Source organism: Myotis brandtii, unplaced genomic scaffold, assembly GCF_000412655.1.
Source record: "Myotis brandtii unplaced genomic scaffold, ASM41265v1 scaffold89, whole genome shotgun sequence".
In the NCBI taxonomy this organism is placed as follows: Eukaryota; Metazoa; Chordata; class Mammalia; order Chiroptera; family Vespertilionidae; genus Myotis; species Myotis brandtii.
The window spans coordinates 2911831-2918004 of record NW_005371645.1 but is presented as its reverse complement, the minus strand read 5'-3'; the positions used below and the strand labels follow the sequence as shown (position 1 = coordinate 2918004).

The following is a 6174-nucleotide window of genomic DNA, read 5'->3' as shown; positions in this document are numbered from 1 at the left end:
GGGTGGGGGGGGGGGGGGGCATCTGTGACCTCCGCGCTCCAGGTTTCTGCCTCTGAACTCAAAGGACAGGCCTAGATGACTGGCCTTCCCTCGCCTTCCCACCCTCAGAATTCTGTGACTCTGATTCTAAGGGTGGAAATTCAAGTGTCAAGGACAAGCTGCTGGGGAAGCAATTTCTGGGCCTGAGGCATCAATCGATATTATTGACTCAATGAAGGAAATCATGCCATTACAGGGAGCCCCCCACTCTGCATATTCCTAAGGCCCAGACAGGAGCAGCACCCATGCACTCCTTGGGTTCTGGCACCTGTGGCTGTCTGCTTTGGCAGGAACTCACAGTAATAGGGGCCAACAAACTAGGAGTGCAAGGGCCAGCGAGCCGCCTGTCTTCACAGGGACTCTGTTGGAAAGGACCGGGCCAACGTCCCTGCCTGCCCACCTTCCTGGCCTCTCCAGAACCCCGGCCCTCTCAGTGTGTGGGCCGCAGCAGCAGCATGGTGGAGAGAGGTCAGGGTTGGACCGGGAGGTCAGCTGTGGGTATGAATTCAGATTCTGACCCTGACTCTGGCCAAATCACTTCTCTGACTCAGTTTCCTCATCTACCAACTAGGGCAACAATCGGTCTTACCCACTGAGTCATTTGGGGTTTCAATGGGGTAACAAGTATAAAAGTGTTTCATTCATTCTATACATAATTTTTGTGTTCCTGCTATGTGTAGGAACATTTACTGTACTGCTCCTTTTACCAGAGATACAGAATAAAACAAGACAAAGTCACTGTCCTGATAGAAATTAAACTCTAGTGGAAGAGTCAGGCAAAAACAAATAATACACCATGAAATGCTCAGTCATACGACTGTAAAGAAAAAGACAGTAGGACAAGGGATGGTGCCAACTTGGGAGGCCATGTAGGACGCCTTAGGCAGGGCGGCCTCCTGAAGGGGGGCCATGAGCAGACACGGGGGAGCAGAGATGTGCCCTGCAGCTTCCGGGGAACAGGTGGGAAGGCCCAGGAATGACTGGACTTGGCAGACACCATCCAAGGTCAGTGCACCTGGAGCTGGCCAGCGGCCTGGAAGCTGAGGGCCAAGATTCTGAATTCTAATCCATGTCATGAGAAGTCATTGGAGGATGCCAGCAGGGGGTGACTTAGTCCCGTGCGCCTTAAAGAGCCTGCCTGCTTGGAGAAGAGGTGTAATGGATCATGGCAATCACAGACCTGCTGGCCAAGTGTGTCCAGCTCTCCCGCCCGGCATGCGGTGGGCTGTCTCCTGCTGCCGACGGGGCCATGCAGCTTTGTGAGCAGAAGCCAGTGTCACTTCCAGGCCAAGCGGTTACTGGCCCCTGGGAGGCCCTGCTCCTGGCTCAGTGACCAGCAGTGTTCAGGTAGTGCTGCCCCTCCAGCTGGAGTGCCGGGAGGCGCCATGGGCCCTGCAGTGCCTGCTGACTGCAGGGGACAGGCCACTTCAGTGAGCACCCGCCGCTGCAGGGATAGGTCATGGAGATTCGGGAGCCACAACCACAGCACAGGCTCGCATGTCCTGACAGGTCAGAGCAGAAGTAGGGAGGCCAATCAGAGTCTAGAAGACGAGCCTGCCCTGGAGTGGAGTGGCAGCGGCAGAGGTGATAAGGAGTCGGAGCAGTGCTGGGCGCCGGGCGGCGGCCACAGCCGGAGGGCCCAGGAGCTGCCCTGGAGCGGCTGAGCCGGACGCCGCCTCCGATGACAACCACATGGACTCGTTCCCGGGGAAGTTCCAGAGCCAGCCTTACTGTGGCGGCTTCTGTGAGGACGCAGGGGAAGAGGAATTTGAAAAGATCACCCTGTTTATGAAGAAAGCACCATCAGAAACGGCTCCCAAGGAGAACCCTGGCGTGCTTGCCTCCCGGCAATTATGTTTGACGCCGAGGGACCTCCAGAAGAACAGGTCAAGACAGTGAACACTCTACAGAAGGTGACTATGAAAAGCTGTGACTTCGCAGCCTGGAGCTCACAGGGAACGTGCACACCCTGAGCTGCATGCAGTTCTTTAGCCAACCAGGCAGCGCAGCATGGCCGGGGCATTGCTCCCATGATGTGACTCTGCCAGAAAGTGAAAACCCTGCCGCCTCAACGCAGCAGTAAGGGGTGCCTTATGCCATCTGGAACGGAAAAGCTGCTGAGGCCGTGAACTGGTGTGAGGAGGGGCTGTAGATAGATGCCAAAGAGAAGAAGCTTCCGGAAATGAGAACTAAAGCAGATAAACTAAAGCAAACTGAACCGAGGGATATAAGGAAAGCAAAGTTGAAAGAGAAGAAGGAGCAGAACCAGAATGAGGCTCCTCCCCCCACCCCCGGCCCTCAAGGCTGGGAGCTTCGGCCAGCCTTTGAAGCTGCCAGTGATGATGAAGACGCTGCCTCAGGAGGGCTAGTGCACTCCCGGGGCTCAGCTGGAGAGCCCCTGTGCCAGGCTGCGCGCCGGTGACCCGGGCAGACTGAGCTGGCCTGTGCTCTTTCTGGACCCAGAGTATGCCCAGTCAGACTTCCTCTCTGCTTTTCGTGAGGACTCCAGGTTTATTGATCATCTAATGGTGATGTTCGGTGAAACACCCTCTTGGGACTTAGAGCAAAAATACTGCCCTGCTGCCCGGCCGGCGTGGCTCAGTGGTTGAGTGTCGACCTATGAACCAGGAGGTCATGGTTCGATTCCCAGTCAGGGCACATGCCCAGGTTGGGGGCTCGATCCCCAGTGTGGGGCATGCAGGAGGCAGCCAATCAGAGATTTTCTCTCATCATTGATGTTTCTCTCTCTCTCTCCCTCTCCTTTCCTCTCTGAAATAAAATTAAAAAAATACTGCCCTTATAATTTAGAGGTCTACTTTGAGGATGAGGACAGGGCAGAACTGTACCAGGTGCCTCCTCAGAGCACCCAGCTGCAGCACCCCAGGTCCCTTGTAAAAACCCTGACACCAGCATTTTTGGTCTGTGTGGGATCCTCTGCTTTTTTGTAGAAATCTCCAGGGGAGAAAGGTGTACCAGGTAAAGTGACTGAGCCAGGCTGATGAGCCAGGCCACCTGTATCTCCTCCCAGATCCGCCTCTGCCTGGAATACCGCATACGGGAATCAGCTGGACATACTCCTAGACTCCAACACTTTCTTTCTCTCACCCTGGACACAGTCCCTCCTCACACTGGGGGGGGGGGCGGGGGGAGGAAGAGCTGCTGACTTCCTGGAGCTGCAGCCTCTGGTCAAAGTGCCGAGCCTCAGCTAGTCTTCACTCTCTTCTGTTGGTGCAGAACTCTGCACCTTGATCATGACATCCTTGGACTCTGAGCTGTGCTAATGACCAGCCTCCCTCTCTGAAGGGACCATCTGTTGCAGTTACCACAGCAACTGACCCAAAGAATTCCTGATTCAGGATCCAGTGACCCAGCTCTGAACCTTTGTGGAGTTAGAGGCTTTGGAGAAGCTACCCCTCAAACTGCACATACCATGCATGCAATTTTAAGGCACTAAAGCTGAGACGGGCCTCCAGTTACTCCACGAGCAAGGAGGTGCTGTGTGTGGATGCTGAAGATGCCTCGGGGGAGGATGGGGCCAGGAAAGCTGGGTCCTGCTGTTGCATCTGTAAACACCTACAATCTGGGACCCTCCAGAGCCCCTGGAAGCTTTGCCAGTTTTCCTGATCTTTGCCACATGAGGACTATGATACACTTGGACAGTGGACTCTGCATTCTCCCCCAGTTTCCACATTTTAGAATGTTGTGCCTTTTAAACTGGAAAACCCTTTGGCACATTGAGTCAGTGTCATAAGTTGTACCTAGAGGGTTTCCTATGTCCTTACCTGTAGCCAGGTGACTTCTTGCAGTGTCCACCCCCTCCCCGGGGGAGGAGTGTACTTCTCTGAAGAGCCATGGTGTGGAACATTCTGTTCTTTTCCCTTTGTCATGAGAACATATTTTCCAAATTGAGGCTGTTCCTTCAACCTGGGTACCAGAATGGTGCAGCGTGTGGGGCAGAGCTGCAGCAGCTGCCTGCATTCCCCGATTGTAACACGAATGAGGAATAAAGGCTTGTTGTGGTAATGGCCAACAAAGGAGTCGGATTCAGGATCTATATTGAAGGTCAAGCCCAGAGGGTTTGCTGATGGGCTGATGTAGGGGGTAGGGAAAGAGAGGAGTCAGGAATGACTCCAAGACTTATGGCCTGAGAACACTCAGAAAAGCACAGGCTTACCCACAGGGGCAGGTACACAGCTAAACTACAGCATGCTAGCTCTGTGGTTATTACTTGAAGGGAGCAGGCAATATGGAATGCAGAGGCTTGGAGAACTCTCCATTCTGAATGATCAGAAGCCAGATTTATTAAAGTGTAATTTGTATATGGTAAAATTTACTCTTCTTGGCATATAGGTCCAAGCTTTGACAAATGCATTTTTGTCTTGTAACCACCTCCACAATCAAGATGTAAGTTACGTCCATCACCTCTCCAAATTCCCTTTGCTGCTCTTCCTTTATATTCCAACCCTCATTCCACCTCTCACCCCGGCAACCACTGATCTGTTCTCCATCCCTATAGTTTTGCCTTTTCCAGAACGTCCCATAAGTAGGATAACAAAGTATGTGACCTCAGAGACTGGCTTCTTTTACTTAGGATATGAAGTCGAGGTTCCTCTGTGCTGCACATGTAAACAGTGTCTTCCTTTTCTCTCATGGCGTGGATGGACGCGCAGCCCTCGCTGAAGGGCCTTCGGGCTGCTGCCAGCTTGTGGTGATTGTAAATAAAACTATAAATATCTGAGTCCAGATTTTCCTGTGAACACAGGTCTTTATTTCTCTTGGTAAATCTCCAGAAGTGGGATTTCTGGCTCATGCTATAAGTGTATGTTCAACTTTATAAGAAATTGCCAAACCATTTCCCAGAGGAACTGTAGCATATTGCACTCCCGCCAGCACTGTGAGAGGGTTGCTCCACCTCCTCCCAGCACTTGGGATTGTCAGGGTTGTTTGACTGAAGCCGTTTCAAAGTGCAGTGGTATCTCCGTGTGGTCTTCATCTGCATTTCCGCAGTGAATAATGATGTTGGGCATCTTTCATGTGTTCATGAACTATTCCTACATCTTTTTTGGTGAAATGTCCATTTAAATCTTTTGGTCATGTTTTCATTAAGTTGCTTGTCTTCTTATATTCTAGATTCCTTTATCAAATACGTGCTTTGCAAGTATTTTCTTCTAGTCTTTAAATTAATTGTTGTAAATGGTGTAAGGTATAACCCGGGACAGTTTTGTCTGGTGGTACTTCCCACAGTGCAAGAAGCAGACCAATAAAACCTCACCTCTCTGATCAGCACACACACAAGTGGCTTTGCAGCTGATTGCAAAATCCGGCTAAGGTTCGAACACAGATGGTCAAGGACGCTCCACCTCTCTGGCTCCAAGCTGCTTCTTTAGACGTTAATCCGCCCTGAGCATCTCCGCACGGCAGACCCCAGCGAGGTCAGCACAAGCCTGAGTCTTCAGGTGGAATGAGCTGGGCGCCCCCAGTTCCCGAGGCCCTCCAGGCACTGAGTTGCTTCAGGAACAATGTTCTCTCTTAAACCACTGAAGGAATATCCAGGGCAAAGTAGGACACTAAATCTTAGCAATTAGAATCAAAATCTTAGACCTTCCTAGTTACTGTCTCTCTTGGGTGGCTTTTTCAGCCACCAAATGATACTGTTTTCACCTTCCTTTTCCCTCAACACTAGCTCTGAATGTTTCATTAAAACCATTTAGATCTTGGTTACTTAAAATTTCAAGAATAAAATTGGTGACAAGAGAGAAGGTTAGGAAGCCAACACAGAATCATCAACTTGTGATCTGACCAACTGAGGACATCTGAAGAAAGGCCACTACCATCTGCTGTTGCCATCCCTCCTCTAAAAGGGGCGCTCAGTTACCCGCCTCTAGGGCTCTCTGGAGCATGCGCATCTTTCCCTCCTTCTTCCAGGCGCTTTCTTTTCCTCTCTTTCTCCTTGGTTCCAAGGGCCCTTCCTTGGCCTCTGTAACTTGTTTCGTGAGTCCATGCAGCCCAGCTGGCTCCCTTCTTCTACGGCTCACTTCTACCTCTGTGACTTTCTAAATAAACTTTCACTTGTACTTGAAAAAAATGAAAAACATTTACCCAACCCTCCAAGAAACTATTTGGAAAGACATAATC

The 6174-nt window shown here is 51.2% G+C and overlaps 1 pseudogene; it reads left to right on the top strand.

The window, feature by feature from the left end:
- Nucleotides 1-1204: 1204 nt before the first annotated feature.
- On the top strand, nucleotides 1205-3024 carry LOC102250526 (annotated as a pseudogene).
- Nucleotides 3025-6174: the final 3150 nt, after the last annotated feature.